We start from the raw sequence: 20,316 nt of genomic DNA, 5'->3' as shown, positions 1-20,316 counted from the left end.
GCGGTAAATAATGTTTTAAAGGTTTACTGCGTGCATACAAATACCAAATTGGAATTTCAAGGCAAGCGACCACAGTTGCAGCTGAAGGCCTTACACGCCAAGAATGGCAATAAAATAAGAATTGTTTAAATTACAACTTACAGGTGTTGAAATATTAAGTTAAGTAGCCACACAGCAGAAGGAATCACACGCCAGGAATGGCAGTAAATATGGTTTTAAGGCTTACTGCTAAAATACAAATACCAAATTAGAATTTTAAATCAAATTACCACAATCACGGCTGAAAGGCTTACACGCCAGGAACGGCAATAATATAAAAAAAAATTTGAAACCTGCTGTAGAACAGCAGATACATTAGCAAAAGTTAATTTAAAAAATAAGCAACTGATCCAGACGGTGCTCCGGGAATCGACCTCTAAGAAGGTCCGGCGACAAACACTCTCGCGAGCCACGAGATAAGCAGCCTAGAGTTGCATTCACTTCAGAAGATGGTAACTCAGACTAGTGGCAGTCTAACGAATGACCAATAATAATCTTGCTGAAGCTACCTGACGTCCGATAAACCAAATGCAACGATGCAACAATACGCTAAACCTAGAACCAGCGGTCTGCACTACGCCCAGAATATGGACAGCAGCGGCAAGGCGAGGAAATGTACACTGCCGATACATACACTAACCCCCTGGACAGGTAACTAGGGCGTTAGCGGCCACCAGGCAAGAAAAATTACCGAAGGTTGAACTTGAGAAATTGTAACAAGTTGAAATCAGTAAAGAGTAATAAGAATTCGAGGAAGGCTAATCAGATCCGCCTTCCTCGAGCACCCCATTCGATGTTCTTCACCTCGGCGACAATACGAGCACCAACAAGAACCCAAGTCACTGGAGAATCGCGAGATATCACAATGGTGGAGGTTTCTCGATTTGGATTGAAATGCACTCACCTTAAAGCTTTCTGGATCCGGTTTACGACGAGGTCGTGCACCCTAGTGACCACAGCCCTTCCAGGTGGCAGTCCATGCGTGCTGCCAGCGATCCCGTCGTGTTCTCCCACTGCCCGGACCTGGCTTCTCCTCAGTCCCCAACCGAAATCGCACACTCACACGACCCGGCAAAACAACGATGGCGTCCCAAAGATAGGGCAACAGTTACTACATATCGATAACCACCGCTGCTGCCACTAGCGGACAGGAAAAGTTTGCGAAACCCAGTGGCGCCAGTCAACACGAGAAGAGGACAAACAACCGCAACCATGCCAACTAAACGATACCGTCTGGCCTCCAACAGAGGGCGGAAACCTACAAACAGCACCAACGCGAGCTGCAGCATGGCTCACAAATAAAAACGTAACCGATGGAAAAATGTACACTCCTGGAAATGGAAAAAAGAACACATTGACACCGGTGTGTCAGACCCACCATACTTGCTCCGGACACTGCGAGAGGGCTGTACAAGCAATGATCACACGCACGGCACAGCGGACACACCAGGAACCGCGGTATTGGCCGTCGAATAGCGCTAGCTGCGCAGCATTTGTGCACCGCCGCCGTCAGTGTCAGCCAGTTTGCCGTGGCATACGGAGTTCCATCGCAGTCTTTAACACTGGTAGCATGCCGCGACAGGGTGGACGTGAACCGTATGTGCAGTTGACGGACTTTGAGCGAGGGCGTATAGTGGGCATGCGGGAGGCCGGGTGGACGTAACGCCGAATTGCTCAACACGTGGGGCGTGAGGTCTCCACAGTACATCGATGTTGTCGCCAGTGGTCGGCGGAAGGTGCACGTGCCCGTCGACGTGGGACCGGACCGCAGCGACGCACGGATCCACGCCAAGACCGTAGGATCCTACGCAGTGCCGTAGGGGACTGCACCGCCACTTCCCAGCAAATTAGGGACACTATTGCTCCTGGGGTATTGGCGTGGACCATTTGCAACCGTCTCCATGAAGCTGGACTACGGTCCCGCACACCGTTAGGCCGTCTTCCGCTCACGCCCCAACATCGTGCACCCCGCCTCCAGTGGTGTCGCGACAAGCGTGAATGGAGGGACGAATGGAGACGTGTCGTCTTCAGCGCTGAGAGTCGCTTCTGCCTTGGTGCCAATGATGGTCGTATGCGTGTTTGGCGCCGTGCAGGTGAGCGCCACAATCAGGACTGCATACGACCGAGGCACACAGGCCCAACACCCGGCATCATGGTGTGGGGAGCGATCTCCTACACTGGCCGTACACCTCTAGTGATCGTCGAGGGGACACTGAATAGTGCACGGTACATCCAAACCGTCATTGAACCCATCGTTCTACCATTCCTAGACCGGCAAGGGAACTTGCTGTTCCAACAGGACAATGCACGTCCGCATGTATCCCGTGCCCTTGCACATCGTCCATACAATCCCGATTTCATGCCATGATATTTCAGTATTTTTGGAGCCCTGATGGAAAACTTTCGTGGCTGTCGATTTGCTTCAGATTAGAAGGGACACGCTCAGCTTCAATCATGGTTCCATAGTCAACTGCATTTTTCCATGAAGGTGCTGACTGTCCCACAGTGGGATAAATGTGTTAATAACCATGGGGAATATTTTTCAAATAATAGCTTACTAATATCAATGGGGGCTACCCTGGGAAGAAGGTAGAGCTGGCAGAGGCTGCAAGTAAGATGGGGCTGGACGCTTTAGCTGTTAGTGACATTCGGGTAAGGGGTGAGAAAGAAGAGGAAGTGGGAGAATACGAGGTCTATCTGTCAGGAGTCATAGCAGGAATAGCACAGTGGGGTGTAGGGCTTTACATCAGGAAAGAAATGGAACTTAGCGTAGTTGCAGTAAGGTATATAAACGAACGACTGATGTGGATAGATTTGACATTGTCTAGCAAGAAAATTAGGATTGTGTCAGTATATTCGCATTGTGAAGGGACAGACCAAGATAAGATGGATAGTTTTTATGAGGCACTTACTGATGTAGTTGTTAGAGTAAAGGACAAGGACAGTGTTCTGCTCATGGGTGATTTTAATGCCAGGATTGGAAATCGAACAGAAGGGTATGAAAAGGTTATGGGTAAATTTGGAGAGGATATGGAGGCCAACAGGAACGAGAAACAACTCTTGGATTTCTGTATGGGCTTAGTAATCACAAACTCCTTTTTTAAACATAAGAACATTCACCGGTATACTTCGGAAGGCAGGGGAACCAGATCTGTCATTGACTATATAATAACAGATCAGGAATTCAGGAAGGCTGTCAGGGACACACGTGTATTCAGGGGATTCTTTGATGACACTGATCATTATTTAATCTGCAGTGAAATTGGGATTGTGAGGCCGAAAGTGCAGGACGTCAGGTCCATATGTAGGAGGATAAGAGTGGAGAAACTTCAAGATAAGGAAATCAGGCACAAGTACATAACACCGATCTGCGAAAAGTACCAGTTAGTTGAATGTAGTGAATTACCGTCATTGGAAAAGGAATGGACAAGGTACAGGGACACAGTACTAGAAGTGGCTAAAGAATGTCTTGGAACAGTAGTGTGTAAAAGTAGGATGACGCAAACAGCTTGGTGGAATGACACAGTCAAGGCAGCCTGTAAAAGGAAAAAGTAGGCGTATCAAATATGACTACATACTAGAACTCAGGTAGACAGAGAAAGTTTTGTTGTAGAAAGAAACAAAGCCAAACAGATAGTTGCATCTTCCAAGAAGAAATCTTGGGAAGACTTTAGAAACAGGTTGGAGACTATGGGTCAAGCTGCTGGAAAACCATTGTGGAGTGTAATTAGCAGTCTTCGAAAGGGAAGTAAGAAGGAAATGACAAGTATTTTTGACAGGTCAGGAAAACTGCTGGTGAATCCTGTGGATGCCTTGGGCAGATGGAGGGAATATTTTGAAGAGTTGCTCAATGTAGGTGAAAATACGATCAGCAATGTTTCAGATATCGAGGTAGAATGGGGTAGGAATGATGATGGAAATAGGATCACATTTGAGGAAGTGGAGAAAATGGTCAATAGATTGCAGTGCAATAAAGCAGCTGGGGTGGATGAAATTAAGTCGCATCTCATCAAATACAGTGGAACGTCAGGTCTTAAATGCCTACACAGGATAATTGAAATGGCCTGAGAGTCGGGACAGGTTCCATCAGACTGGACAAAAGCAGTAATCACACCAATCTCTAAACATGGAAACAGAAATATTGTAACAACTACAGAGGTATCTCTTTAATCAGCGTTGTGGGTAAAATCGTCTCAGGTATTGTTGAAAGGAAAGTGCGAGTATTAGTTGAGGGACAATTGGATGAAAATCAGTGTGGGTTTAGGCCTCTTAGAGGTTGTCAGGACCAGATCGTTAGCTTACGGCAAATAATAGAGAAGTGTTATGAGTGGAACAGGGAACTGTATCTATGCTTTATAGATCTAGAAAAGGCATATGACCGGGTTCCTAGGAGGAAGTTATTGTCTGTTCTACGAGATTATGGAATAGGAGGCAAACGTTTGCAAGCAATTAAAAGTCTTTACATGGATAGTCAGGCAGCAGTTAGAGTTGACGGTAAATTTTCATGGTTCAGAGTAGTTTCAGGGGTAAGAGCAGGCTGCAACCTCCACTGTTGCTCATATTATTTATGGATCATATGTTGAAAACAATAGACTGGCTGGGTGAGATCAAGATATGTGAACACAAAATAAGCAGTCTTGTATATGCGGATGACTTAGTTGTGATGGCAGATTCGATTAAAAGTTTACAAAGTAATATTTCAGAGCTAGATCAGAAATGTAAGGACTATGGTATGAAGATTAGCATCTCCAAAACGAAAGTAATGTCAGTGGGAAAGAAATATAAACGGATTGAGTGCCAAATAGGAGGAACAAAGTTAGAACAGGTGGACAGTTTCAAGTACTTAGGATGCATATTCTCACAGGACGGCAACGTAGTGAAAGAACTGGTAGCGAGGTGTAGCAAAGCTAATGCAGTGAGCGCTCAGCTATGATCTACTCTCTTCTGCAAGAAGGAAGTCAGTACCTAGACTAAGTTATCTGTGCACCGTTAAATCTTTCGACCAGCTTTGTTGTATGGGAGCGAAAGCTGGGTAGATTCAGGTTACCTTATCAACAAGGTTGAGGTTACGGATATGAAAGTAGCTAGGATGATTGCAGGTACTAGTAGATGGGAACAATGGCAGGAGGGTGTCCACAATGAGGAAATCAAAGAAAAACTGGGAATGAACTCTATAGATGTAGCAGTCAGGATGAACAGGCTTAGATGGTGGGGTCATGTTACACGCATTGGGAGAAGCAAGGTTACCCAAGAGACTCATTGGTTCAGCAGTAGAGGGTAGGAGGAGTTGGGGCAGACCAAGGAGAAGGTACCTGTATTCCGTTAAGAATAATTTTGAAGTAATAGGTTTAACATCAGAAGAGGCACCAATGTTAGCACTGAATAGGGGAACATGGAGGAATTTTATAAGTGGGCTATGCTCCAGAGTGAACGCTGAAAGGCATAATCAGTCTTAAATAATAATGATGATGATGATGACAACTTTTTTCTATGTGCCTCTTCTTCATTTGGTTGGTTGATTCGGGGCATCGGCGCCGTCGGATGAGCAAAGGATGGTGAAGGAAATGAGCTGTTCCTTTTGAAAGAAACCACTCCAGCATTTGCCTAAAATGATTTAGGGAAATCACAGAAAATTTAAATCAAGATGGCGGACGCGGTTTGAATTTTTCATTTGATGGCCCTTACGCAGCTACATTAGTACTTCAGGAGCCAAAGTATAGTGCACTGTTCTCGACTGTCAGTATTATTCTCTGCGAGCCCTAATCTCTGTTATCATTTCCACAAGATCGCACTGCGGGGCACAGGTTGGTAGACGTATGATGGTCGCTCAGTCTCCATCTTAAACAGGTTCACTAAATTCAGCCAAGACGGTTTCACGAAGATTACGACGCCTCTTCTCCAAGGCTTCCCACTGAAGTCCCAACGGAATTGCACCTTACATGAGTCCATTTAACGTGACACTTTAGGTTTTGTTGGAGTAATACTCTAAATTACGGTGTAGGAAATCTATCTAAGTGTTCGAGATCGTTCATGTTTGGAAGTAAAATCAGGTGTGATTTATCGTCAACGTTACCACCACACTTTAATTAGGGGTGACAGGGTCACATTTGAATCTAGCATTATCCATTTTTGCGTACATTTCCACTCCCAATTTTTCTGTAAGTTGTTTGTCAGGGACGAACACACGCAAAAAAATCGGACAAGCAACGGGTGGGGTGTTACAGCGCTTCTGGGGCACTTTCGACCTTCTAGCAACGCTTATCTGCATCTGTTAGATGTCTGCTGTCATGCGTACTCCAAACACTGGAACAGTACTCTAGATTTAGTCGCACTCTTACGTCATACGCGATTTCCTTCACTGGTGCTTTGCACTTCTACAGTATCATTCCCACAAGTCTAAGGCTTCCATTCGCTTCCTCTAATACGAAGTTTACGGGAACGACCCATACAAGTTGGACGTGCTGCATCAGTTGTGCTGTCAGTGGTCAATTGAACATTCTCATACCCGTAGACGAGGCCTGGACATCCACGGAGTACAGACGCTTGCCCGGATCGCCGTATTCTAAGGGCAGCAGTGGCAGATCGAACAGGTACCACAACATCTCTTGTGTACTGATGCGAAACTTTTATTAGCAGTGGGACTAGGGTAACGCACTCATGTAGTCCGTCTTCCCCTCACACCACAGCATCAATGGAAACGGTTCTACTGGTACCGTTAGAATATCAGTACAAGATGGAATGGCGCGGTGTGGTCTTCAGAGATTGCATGCATGCAGGCGATGGTCGTTAGTGCGTGCGACGTAGACCTGATAAGCTCTGTCTCGTAGCGTAGATTCGTCCAAGACAGACCCCACCACAAGCCTTATGGTCCTGTGTGCGACACGCTACAACTTTCGTTCACCTTTGTTGTTTCTGGAGGGGACGCTAACCAGCGTTTCGTACGTGCAGAATGTTGTTAGAGCTGTTCCTTTGCCGTTCTTGCAACAGGAAAGTGATGTGTTGCTCCAACAGGATAACGTTCGTTCGCACACTTCCCGCGACATTCGACGTGCTTTGCAAGAAGTGCAGCAACTTCCCTGGCCACCACGATCTCCGGACTTGCGTCCAATCGAGCACGTGTGGCATGTGACCGGACGAGAAGCGACTCATGGACTCTTCAACCAACAACTCCCACACAACTACGTGAACAGGTGGAGCAGGCGTGGCATACCCAAGGAAAGTATTCGCCATTTGTATGATAGTGTGGATACTAGAGTCAGGGCCTGCATTGCTGTCCCTGGCGTATAAACACGTACTAATATGATTTTTTCTGCATGGGTCGTTTCGTGGAACCTCAGAACTGCTTGTGCTATTTATCTGTAAAGGTAATATTTTCATGTATTCCACTGTGGCAGCAGTAATCTCGAGTGAATTGAATCCTCTGAACGGGTGTACTAATTTCTGTCAGGCAATGTATTTTGGTCCTCACAAATGCTTTCATTAAAGTCTGAAAATGATCTATGTACCCACTGATCCCTCAGCACGATTCCTGCTCGCACTTTTCACAGTTTTTACGCAAGACACGGAGCGACAGCATCGCATTGCGCATGCTGAGGAGCTCTTAGAATTAGATTATATTCGCAAAATGGGCTTGCCTACCCTTTATCTCGCCTTAAATCCCATCCAACACGTCTGGGAGGCGTTGGACGTACTGCAGCAAGTCCACAGGCACTAGAAATCATCAAGTTATTGTCGAACCTGTTGGCTGAGAAATGAAAGACGCTCTGTCAGATGAACTCCTTACCAATCTCGTGGGCACTGGGGGAACACGTAGTAGATCACACAGTGCTGACCGTTGTGACCGTACACAATATCAAGAAGCAGTCCCACCTTTTCTAATGAATCAGTGTGACTTCAGAGTAATTACTGTCCCTTAGACTTAGAACTACTTGAGCTTAACTAATCTAAGGACATAATACACATCCATGCCCGAGGCATGATTCGAATCTGCGACCGTAGTAGCAGCGCGGTTCCGAACTGAAGCGCCTGGAACCGCTCGGCCACAACGGCCGGTCATTTTTTCTATGTACGGTCAATGTTTCATCCAGCTTCACCACATGCAGTGACACGTCATATGAAAGCTACTTTCGTCCTGAAGTCAACACACAATCCTACATTGTCTCTTATCTCTCACTACTGATTCATCATCCCACTGGCCATGTACTCTCTGAATATAGAATTCATTTCTCCACAGCAAAAGGCAATTATTATTATTCTAGTTTCTCGACATACACGGATCACCCAGAACACTACCTAACAGCCTTTGGCACGGATAACAGCGGCGGTGCGTCGTGACATGGATGCAATGAGATCTTTGTAGGTCGCTGGAGGGAGTTGGCACGACATCCACGCTCACAAGTCACCTAATTCCCGTAAATTCCGTGGACGGGGCTATGTGCTCTGAAGCCATGTCCAGTCACACCCCAGATGTGTTCGAACAGATTCAGATCTGGCGAGGTGGGGGGCAGCACATCAATCAGAACTCGCCACTGTGGCCCCCGAATCACTCCATCAGACACCTGGCCTTGTGACATGGCGCATTATCTTGCTGAAAAATACCATTGCATTCGGGAAACACGATTGTCTTGAAATGGTGTACCTGGTTTGAAACCACTGTACGACACCCCTGGGCCGTCATGGTGCCTTGCAAGAGCTCCACTGGACCCGTGGATGCCCATTTGAATGTTCCGGAGAGCATAATGGAGCCGTCGTCAGCTTGTATCCGTCCCGCGATACAGGTGCCAAGGAGCTGTTTCCCTGGAGGATGACGGATTCGCGCCCTCCCACCAGCATGATGAAGAATGTGTCGGGAATCACCAGAAGTGCAACTCTCTGTATCTGCGCCAAAGTCCAGTATCGATGGTCACGTGCTCATTTTAGTCGTAGTTGCATTCGTACATGCCTGGGTCATCGGCTGCGGGGGCCCATCGTTAGGAGTGTTCAGTGCAGTGTGTGTTCAGACACACTTGTACTCTGCCCAGAATTAAAGTACGATGTCAGTTCCGCCACAGTTTGCCGCCTGTCCTGTTTTACCGGTCTGCCCAGCCTACAATGTGCGACATCTGTAATGAGGTGTGGCCGCCCAACCCCACGACGTCTGGACGTGGTTTCGCCACGTGTTGACAACGCTCGCCACAGCACTCCTCCAACATCCGATAACTCGCTCAGTTTGCGAAATGCTTTTACCGAGCCTCCGGACCTTCACAATCTGCTGTTGATAAACCCAGACAGATCGTGCCCCTTCCCCATTCTGGACACGGACACTACATGGACCGTGCATATGTCTAACAGTCATTACTTGTACAGTCATTATGTACATTCGCCTGACTAACAGTCTTTACTGTAAGGGTAAAATATCGATAGTAGGTTCTGAATGATAGTGTACGGGATGGTTAACTGACAGCGTACAAGATACACTGCAGGACACCTTAACTAAAGGTACTCATCAGCTGCCATTTTTCTGCTGACTCTAGGAGACATTTTGAACCACCTATAAAGAGTACCCTCAGGAACCAGGTATGTAGGGAGCTTTCTACCGGCTCCTGACCCCGTTCTCACTCTCCTGTTGGCGACGGTGATGGCAGCTGTAGCTCTTGGTGGCCTAACCCACAGGAGGCGTATGGACCAGCACAGTGCTGAGTCACCTTAATCATTTGTCCACAGCCACGGGGTCGCCGGTGGTCTGTGTGCGAGGTCAAGATGAAGCAGAGCCGACACCCGGCAAAAACAGGTCGCAGCATCGAGAAGCGAGGGCTCGGCCCTTGCCCCTCCCTCAAGCCGTCCTCAAACTTGACGTGCTTCTCATCGCGAAACACGGCAGACGTGATACCCCTCGTGATTGCTGCACGCTCTGATAAGACCTGCAACATCGCGCGGGACATGCTGCTCGTCGTGATTTACGACTGTAGTGCTGTCCGTTGATAGTTGACTGCGTCTGGCGCGCTAACTACGCAGTTTGCTTACGAATTTGGACGCACGTGAAATATTTACTAACGCTGTTAGTGAACGGCGAAGAAGAGCGGAGATTATCGTAGAGAAGATTACGGACTCATTCATTCGTGTATAGGTTGAACAGCGAACTGTTGATAGAGGAACACTACAAAAACGCTGCACAACCATCTGAGATAAGAGTTATTAGACGCTATTTGACATTTCTATGGAATCACCATCACATTTTCGGTTTTAAATTGTAGTTAATGTATAGTCCCTGATTTCACGCATACATCATAGTTATATGCAGCATTCGAGCAGGCGTCCTTGGCTGTTTCGATTTCAACTAGAATGATGCTGATATTTCCATCTCTTCTGATGACCCATTTCCCTTAAGCGGTATATTTGGATATTATTTTAGGTACTCGTTCTTCCGACGTCTTTGGATGTGTTCATACCATTTATATCTGTACTCCTCTATTTTATGAAGTATGCTTTTGATTCCTAGTTCATTCCTCATTTTTTATCTGCTCTGTTAGTTTGTAGCCAGCTCGAAACCTAAGGAGTCTCTTCTCTACTGTCTCAGTCCTCCTCTTCTGACTGGCGGCTAGAGTCCAATGCTCTGGCCCATACGTTAGAACTGGTACTGCAATAACATTCAAAATTTTTATAAACATCTCCTTTCTGATTTTTTCAGGAGAATCCAGTTTGTATTACCTACCACCTGCTTAAATTTTTGCTGTTCGTTTTCTTTATCATTGTGTGTGTTATATGAAACCTCACATCCCAGGTACTCGAAAGTATTTGTTTGTTTCAGCGACTTGTCATTATTTTTGTTTTTAAATGCCCCTTGCCATGGAATTCCATTATCTTAGTTTTACCTGCAGATATTGTCATATTATAATCATTTGCCATCATCTGCGTCCGCTAAGATTATTTGATCATCCTGAAAGAGGAATGTACTGGGTTACTCTAAATGATGGACCCATTTTCAAAAATCCGTATGTATTCGAGTACAAATACAAAATAAACAAGCATTATGCCAATTGAATTAGGAAGTTTCCAAGTTTCTTCCGGGCGAAAGTGGGCGGGCGGTGATGGTTTCAGAAGCTGCCGGTAGAGTTCGCGCGGCAATAGGGCCATCATTCCGTTTCAGTGTCATTTGTGAGTCGGATAGTGACTGTGGACAACAAGGTTTTCTGCGTTCTTGACTAAGCGAAAAGTGAGTCGCAAATTGCATAGCAGCGGGCATTTCGTACCAAATTCAACCACCAACGCGCAATAGCATTAGCCGTTGGTTTAAGCAATTGAAATACTCTGGGAGTGTGTGCAAAGGAAAATACACAGCACATTACATTACAAATTATTACAAATTATTAAATTTATTAAACTGATATCAAACATTATGAAAAAAAAATCTTTAAAACTTACTCCATTCATTTGTATCAAGCTTGTTCATTTTGAATTTCTACTTGAATAAATACATAGCTTTGAAAATGGGTCCATCATTTAGAATAACCCTGTATTTATAACTTTATTATTAAGTTCTTAATGGTGGTCTACACCATTCTGCCATGTCTTTATGAGGTCGCCTATGTATATATTAAATAATGGGAATCATAAAGTATATCCATGTCTCCCTCCTTGATATATGTTTCACACATACGGATATCATTTTTGTACTTTCATTTTGTTTTGTAGAAACATACTGTAATTACACTTATTAGGTGTTGCAGTATACGATACTTTTCTAAAATTTCCTTAATTTTATCTTGTTAACTTTACCAAAAGCTTCCTCATAGGCAATAAACACTGTGACCGTGAGATGATTCTATGATTCCGTGCTCTATGTTTTCCAATAATTTGGTAGATTGCAAAAAAAGAAGAAAGAGCGAGATTTACCCAAAATGGTTCAAATGGCTCTGAGCACTATGGGACTTAACATCGGAGGTCATCAGTCCGCTAGAACGTAGAACTACTTAAACCTAATTAACCTAAGGACATCACACACATCCATGCCCGAGGCAGGATTCGAACCTGCGACCGTAGCAGTCGCGCGGTTCAGGACTGAAGAACCTAGAATCGATCGGCCACCGCGGCCGGCGAGATTTTCCTATCCAGACAAATTCTGTTCTTCAGTAAGAAACGTTTTCGAAGCTATCTTTAGTCTTTTTGCAATAGGTTTTGCATTACCCTGTGTCCACAGTTCATAAGAGTAATACCTCGATAAGAGCTGGCTGCGTTGGCCGAGCGGTTCAAGGCGCTACAGACTGGAACCGCGCGACCGCTATGGTCGCAGGATCGAATCCTTCCTCGGGCATGGAAGTGTGTGATGCCCTTAGGTTGGTTAGGTTTAAGTAGTTCTAAGTTCTAGGGGACTGAAGAACACCAGAAGTTAAGTGCCATAGGGCTCAGAGCCATTTGAACCATTTTTGAATAAGCGTCACATTTTCTGCGATCGTCTTTTTTAAATAATGGGATAACAAGTGGTGTTTGCCAATCCTTTTTCCAGTAAGTATTTACAAAACTCATTGGTTTTGTGAGTAATGATCCTGAAGCCCAGTAAGTATTTAGAAAACTCATTGATTTTATGAGTAATGATCCTGAAGTGTACTTAAATAATTCCACATTGAAGTTGTCTTCCCACGGGGATATTATGTTTTTAGATGTTTCTAACACAAACTGCAGAGGAGAGAGCAGATAGGTGGAAAGAATACATTGAAAGCCTCTATGAGAGTGAAGATTTGTCTGATGTGATAGAAGAAGAAACAGGAGTCGATTTAGAAGAGATAGGGGATCCAGTATTAGGATCGGAATGTAAAAGAGCTTTGGAGGACTTACGGTCAAATAAGGGAGAAGGGGTAGATAGCATTTCATCAGAATTTCTAAAATCATTAGGGGAAGTGGTAACAAAAGGACTATTCACGTTGGTGTGAAGAATATATGGGTCTGGCGGCATACCATCTGACTTTCGGAAAAGCATCAGCCACACAATTCCGAAGACGGAAAGAGCTGACAAGTGCGAGAATTATCGCACAATCATCTTAACAGCTCATGCATCGAAGCTGCTTACAAGAATAATATACAGAAGAATGGAAAAGAAAATTGTGAATGCGCTAGGTGACGATCAGTTTGGCTTTAGGAAAAGTAAAGGCACGAGAGAGGCAATTCTGACGTTACGGCTAATAATGGAAGCAAGACTAAAGAAAAATAAAGACACCTTCATAGGATTTGTCGACCTGAAAAAAGCGTTCGACAATATAAAATGGTGCAAGCTGTTCGAGATTCTGAAAAAAGTAGGGGTAAGCTATAGGGAGAGACGGGTCATATACAATATGTACAACAACCAAGAGGGAATAATGAGAGTGGACGATAAAGAACGAAGTGCTCGTATTAAGAAGGGTGTAAGACAAGGCTGTAGCATTTCGCCCCTACTCTTCAAGCTGTATATCGAGGAAGCAATGATGGAAATAAAAGAAAGGTTCAGGAGTGGAATTAAAATACAAGGTGAAAGGATATCAATGACTCGATTCGCTGATGACATTGCTATCCTGAGTGAAAGTGAAGAAGAATTAAATGATCTGATGAACGGAATGAACAGTCTAATGAGTACACAGTATAGTTTGAGAGTAAATCGGAGAAAGACGAAGGTAATGAGAAGTAGTAGAAAAGAAAACAGCGAGAAACTTAACATCAGGATTGATGGTCACGAAGTCAATGAAGTTATGGAATTCTGCTACCTAGGCAGTAAAATAACCAGTGACGGACGGAGCGAGGAAGACATCAAAAGCAGACTCGCTATGGCAAAAAAGGCATTTCTGGTCAAGAGAAGTCTACTAATATCAAACACCGGCCTTAATTTGAGGAAGAAATTTCTGAGGATGTACGTCTGGAGTACAGCATTGTATGGTAGTGAAACATGGACTGTGGGAAAATCGGAACAGAGGAGAATGGAAGCATTTGAGATGTGGTGCTATAGACGAATGTTGAAAATTAGGTGGACTGATAAGGTAAGAAATCATGAGGTTCTACGCAGAATCGGAGAGGAAAGGAATATGTGGAAAACACTGATAAGGAGAAGGGACAGGATGATAGGACATCTGCTAAGACATGAGGGAATGACTTCCATGGTACTAGAGGGAACTGTAGAGGGCAAAAACTGTACAGGAAAACAGAGATTGGAATACGTCAAGCAAATAATTGAGGACGTAGGTTGCAAGTGCTACTCTAAGAGGTTAACACAGGAAAGGAATTCGTGGCGGGCAGCATCAAACCAGTCAGTAGCCTGATGTGCATCACCAGTTCACAGATTTTGGAAATAACCCAACCACTCATTTTCTGAAAGGGGGTCAATTTAAACCGTATCACTTTCGTCTTTATTAAGTTGTTTCAACATCCTGTAGGCGTTATTTTATTTCGCCTGTACACCATGCTCCATTTCATCTGAAAATATTACCAAATTTGTTGTTTTACTTGTCTTTTCTCTCTTTTCACTACTGCTGCGTGTCGCCTACACTCGATATGGTCTTCTTATTTCATTCATATTTCAAGTAGGCCTGTTTCTTACTTTTTATGGTGTCTGCTAGTTCTTGGTCATCTTTTGTTTTTATATTTTATCCTTCTCCCTAAGGCTTCACCAGCAACTGTGTATGTTAGTCTTACTATCACTTTCCACTCTTCATTAATATTTTGTTTCTCTTGTAGGTATTTCTGTTCTTCAACTAAACATTTTCTGTATACTGTCTAATACTTGGATTTTGCATCAAATGTATTCTGCAAACTTCTTCTCATGTTTGTTTTTGATTTCGCTTTTATTGTTATGGTACTAACATCATAAGCCATGAAAACACTGGTGTCCTCTAGTAGTGTGGTGTAGTACCCATAGCACTCCATGTAAATTTATGCATGATACCCATATTGTAGATGTTGGATTGACAATCATCAATCTGAAGTAAACAACGTCATCGCGTAGATTTCGAGATCGAGATTAGTTAGCAATTTATTTGAACGGAACCGTCCTCAAGAGGGATATTTAATGTCAAAATACACACTCCAGAGTACAGGTGTATATCTCTTATAAGCTTAAGTAACAGCAACTTTGTGCTTACTTTCCGACAGGCTAGAAGTCACATTAAGATTTCTGGCCCCTCGAAAAACAATTCGGTCGTTGCAACGAGATTTCCACCAGATACATTATTTGTAATAGATAACATCGTGAATTTCAGATCATACGTTTATTAAATTAGTAAGAATGTTACAGAAAACATAAAGTGGAAAAAAACTGGTGGTAACCAGAAGCCAATCTGCTAGCTTTTGCCTTAAAAAACTTTCTGGAAGGTTAAATCTGTGTCGGGAACGGGTCTCGAAGCTGAAACTGTTGTTTTCCGCGGACCAGTGTTCTACCTATTAAGCTACAAAGCACGACCCACTCATAAAGCACAGGTCTGCGAACAAAGGTCGCGGATCGGCCCTCTGTTGCACACAGTTTTAATCTGGCAGAAAGTTAAATATCAGCTCACACTCCGCTGCAGAGTAAAAAATTTATTCTGGTATCACCTTTTAATTCACAACGCCATCGACTATGCTATGGCTTCATCACAATAATATCGCGTGACATATGATACACAACGCCTAAAGGCTGTAATCCCAGATGATTTCATTTGATATTTAACTAAGACAAATTGTACCAAAAAAACCGTTGTTGTGCTGCGAGAGCTGGAACGGTGTACTTTCATAAAACGCAATTTATGTGACGAAAATATCTAGATCCGGGAAGACTTTGGGTGCCGATACACACAAAGTAACTCAAAAGAAAAAAAAATACACACAAAGTATAAAAGACTGAAACACATTTCACAAGTCACTGAATAGAGGAAAGTTCTAAGCCTTCATACAGGTGCACTGTTATTTTCTTGCAGTAATATAGCGACCGCATCACAAGAGAAACCATGTTGCAATTTTAGCCAAGTCAATCCATTGTTCAAGCGCAACGTGTATTCCGCCGTCGATTCAGCGGCAAGCCTGTTCTGCACAAGCAAATTTATGAACGGCTTAACAAGTTCTTGGACGTTGGTTGTATTTGCAAAGGGAGGAGCACTGGTCGGGCATACACGTCTGTCGAAAATGTCGAGCGTATTCGAGATGCGTTCACACGGAGCCCTCGGAAGTCCACAAGACGAGCAGACCACGTACTTCAGCTTCCTCAAAGGACGTTGTGGCGTGTTTTGAAACGACGCCTGCATGTCAAGCGTTACAAGTCGGAGTTACTGCAGCAGCTGCGTCCCGGTGACCATAATAGAAGGTCCGAACTTTGCATTTCATTTCTCCACGACATGGCAGAGGACACTTGCTCCGAAAGGCTCATCTTTTCGGACGAATCGATGTTTCATCTCTCGAGTAAGAATTTGTGGGCCAGAAACGCCTGGTGTCACCGTCGATCATGAAAGAGACTCACCGAAACTGAGTGTTTTGTGCCGTTCCTGTTCATAAAGTTATGTAGGAAACTTCAGGGACCAAACTGTGACAGGAATGTCACACCTGGGCATGCTGCAAAATTGCTTGTATCCTGAACTTTACGAAGATTCCAAAAATTTCATTTTTATTCATGGTGGCTCCTCGCTTCACTTTCAACTTGAGGTGTGGTGTCATCTTAGAAACACCATTGCACAACGTTGTATTGAATGAGGTGTGCAAGAAGACCTTGATCATTGTTTTCTGCCTTCCAGGTAACAGACCTCACACCTTGTGATTTTTTATTCTGTGGGGGTACACAAAAAAGACAGTGTCTCTCTTCCACCTACGGCAGCTACTTTTGAATATCTGAGAAATTACACTATTGAAGCCGTCGATTCAATAAATGTGTCGATACTTGTATGGAATGAAATGGACTGCCGTTTCGATATTTCTCGGCCAATGCATGATGCTCTTGTTGAATGTATGTTATAGTGTCTGTTGAACATAAAACTTTTACCTTCCTCTATCCAGTTACAGTGGCAAGGTGTTCCTATCTTTAACAGTTTATTATAAACAACTGACATCTGTCCTTTCTTTCTTAATTACTCTGTAGTTTCCTGTCATTTTACTATAGCAAATACCGATGTTGCATATGACTGGCCAGGTTTCTCTCCAGGAGGAGCATGGAATTCCACAGTGTGACCTCATCAGCTACTCCTCTGCGAACGTTTTCACATCCTGTGAGGGAATGTCATTATGGTATCTACAAATATCACAAGCAAGATGCTGTACTATCTCGACTAACAACACGATCTACATCTACATCTACATGACTACTCTGCAATTCACATTTAAGTGCTTGGCAGAGGGTTCATCGAACCACAATCATACTATCTCTCTACTATTCCACTCCCGAACAGCGAGCGGGAAAAACGAACACCTAAACCTTTCTGTTCGTGCTCTGATTTCTCTTATTTTATTTTGATGATCATTCCTACCTATGTAGGTTGGGCTCAACAAAATATTTTCGCATTCGGAAGAGAAAGTTGGTGACTGAAATTTCGTAAAAAGGTTTCGCCGCGACGAAAAACGTCTATGCTGTAATAACTTCCATCCCAACTCGTGTATCATATCTGCCACACTCTCTCCCCTATAACGTGATAATACAAAACGAGCTGCCCTTTTTTGCACCCTTTCGATGTCCTCCGTCAATCCCACCTCGTAAGGATCCAACATCACGCAGCAATATTCTAACAGAGGACGAACGAGTGTAGTGTAAGCTGTCTCTTTAGTGGACTTGTTGCATCTTCTAAGTGTCCTGCCAATGAAACGAAACCTTGGCTCGCCTTCCCGACAATATTATCTATGTGGTCCTTCCAACTGAAGTTGTTCGTAATTTTAACACCCAGGTACTTAGTTGAATTGACAGCCTTGAGAATTGTACTATTTATCGAGTAATCGAATTCCAACGGATTTCTTTTGGAACTCATGTCGATCATCTCACACTTTTCGTTATTTAGCGTCAACTGCCACCTGACACACCATACAGCAATCTTTTCTAAATCGCTTTGCAACTGATACTGGTCTTCGGATGACCTTACTAGACGGTAAATTACAGCATCATCTGCGAACAGTCTAAGAGAACTGCTCAGATTGTCACCCAGGTCATTTATATAGATCAGGAACAGTAGAGGTCCCAGGACGCTTCCCTAGGGAACACCTGATATCACTTCAGTTTTACTCGATGATTTGCCGTCTATTACTACGAACTGCGACCTTCCTGACAGGAAATCACGAATCCAGTCTCACAACTGAGACGATACCCCATAGCTCCGCAGCTTGATTAGAAGTCGCTTATGAGGAACGGTGTCAAAAGCTTTCCGGAAATCTAGAAATACGGAATCAACTTGAGATCCCCTGTCGATAGCGGCCATTACTTCGTGCGAATAAAGAGCTAGCTGCGTTGCACAAGAGCGATGTTGTCTGAAGCCATGCTGATTACGTGTCAATAGATCGTTCCCTTCGAGGTGATTCATAATGTTTGAATACAGTATATGCTCCAAAACCCTACTGCAAACCGACGTCAATGATATAGGTCTGTAGTTAAATGGATTACTCCTACTACCCTTCTTGAACACTGGTGCGACCTGCGCAATTTTCCAATCTGTAGGTACAGATCTATAGGTGAGCGAGCGGTTGTATATGTGTGCTAAGTAGGGAGCTATAGTATCAGCGTAATCTGAAAGGAACCTAATCGGTGTACAATCTGGACCTGAAGACTTGCCCGTATCAAGCGATTTGAGTTGCTTCGCAACCCCTAAGGTATATACTTCTAAGAAACTGATGCTAGCTGATGTTCGTGTTTCAAATTCTGGAATATTCCTTTCGTCTTCCCTGGTGAAGGAATTTCGGAAAACTGCGTTCAATAATTCCGCTTTAGCGGCACAGTCGTCGATAACAGTACCATCGGCACTGCGCAGCGAAGGTATTGACTGCGTCTTGCCGCTTGTGTACTTTACATACGACCAGAATTTCTTCGGATTTTCTACCAAATTTCAATAAAATGTTTCGTTGTGGAACCTATTAAAGGCATCTCGCATCGAAGTACGTGCCAAATTTCGCGCTTCTGTAAATTTTAGCCCATCTTCGGGATTTCGCGTTCTTCTGAACTTCGCATGCTTTTTCCGTTGCCTCTGCAACAGCGTTCGGACCTTTTTTGTGTACCACGGGGGATCCGTTCCATCTCTTACCAATTTATGAGGCATGAATATCTCAATTGCTGTTGCTACTATATCTTTGAATTTGAGCCACATCTCGTCTACATTCGCATAGTCAGTTCGGAAGGAATGGAAATTGTCTTTTAGAAAGGCTTCTAGTGGCACTTTATCCGCTTTTTTAAATAAAATTATTTTGCGTTTGTTTCTGATGGATTTGGAAGAAATGGTATTGAGCCTAGCTACAATGACCTTGTGATCACTAATCCCTGTATCAGTCATGATGCTCTCTATCAGCTCTGGATTGTTTGTGGCTAAGAGGTCAAGTGTGTTTTCGCAACCATTTACAATTCGCGTGGGTTCGTGGACTAACTGCTCGAAATAATTTTCGGAGAAAGCATTTAGGACAATCTCGGAAGACGTTTTCTGCCTACCACCGGTTTTGAACAAGTATTTTTGCCAACATACCGAGGGTAGGTTGAAGTCCCCACCAACTATAACCGTATAAGTGGGGTATTTATTTGTTACGAGACTCAAACTTTCTCTGAACTGTTCCGCAACTGTATCATCGGAGTCTGGGGGTCGGTAGAAGGAGCCAATTAAAATTTGGAGTCTACAAATTTCTGTAAACAAAAGTTGTACAACATCAATATAGTCCTATCATGTGAAACTGTATGGTTCCGGGGACCGGCGAGCTAAAATGGTTCAAATGGCTCTGAGCACTATGGGACTTAACATTTGAGATCATCAGTCCCCTAGAACTTAGAACTACTTAAACCTAACTAACTTAAGGACATCCATGCCCGAGACAAGATTCGAACCTGCGACCGTAACGGTATCGCGGTTCCAGACTGGAGCGCCTAGAACCGCTCGGCCACACCGGCCGGCCCGGCAGCTAAAAGTTACCGCCGGTCGCGTAGGCTGATCCCGTGGTAACATTACCGGCAACAGGGCTGGGAAATTCAGTTCTTTTCACATTGCCGTCTCAAGCAGGTTTTCGCTATCGTCTTCTCAACGCTACTGCCGCTGAATTCTCGATTATCAACATCGCTAGCCCCTGCCAAGTTCGTCATCTCGACCTGTTGTGCTGCCGTAGGATGTTTCTACTCTGTCAGCAGTGGCTCTACCACAGGTGATAAAA

This window comes from Schistocerca gregaria, chromosome 6 (genome assembly GCF_023897955.1).
Source record: "Schistocerca gregaria isolate iqSchGreg1 chromosome 6, iqSchGreg1.2, whole genome shotgun sequence".
In the NCBI taxonomy this organism is placed as follows: domain Eukaryota; kingdom Metazoa; phylum Arthropoda; class Insecta; order Orthoptera; family Acrididae; genus Schistocerca; species Schistocerca gregaria.
The sequence above is the reverse complement of the archived record's forward strand: the minus strand, read 5'-3'. Positions refer to the sequence as shown.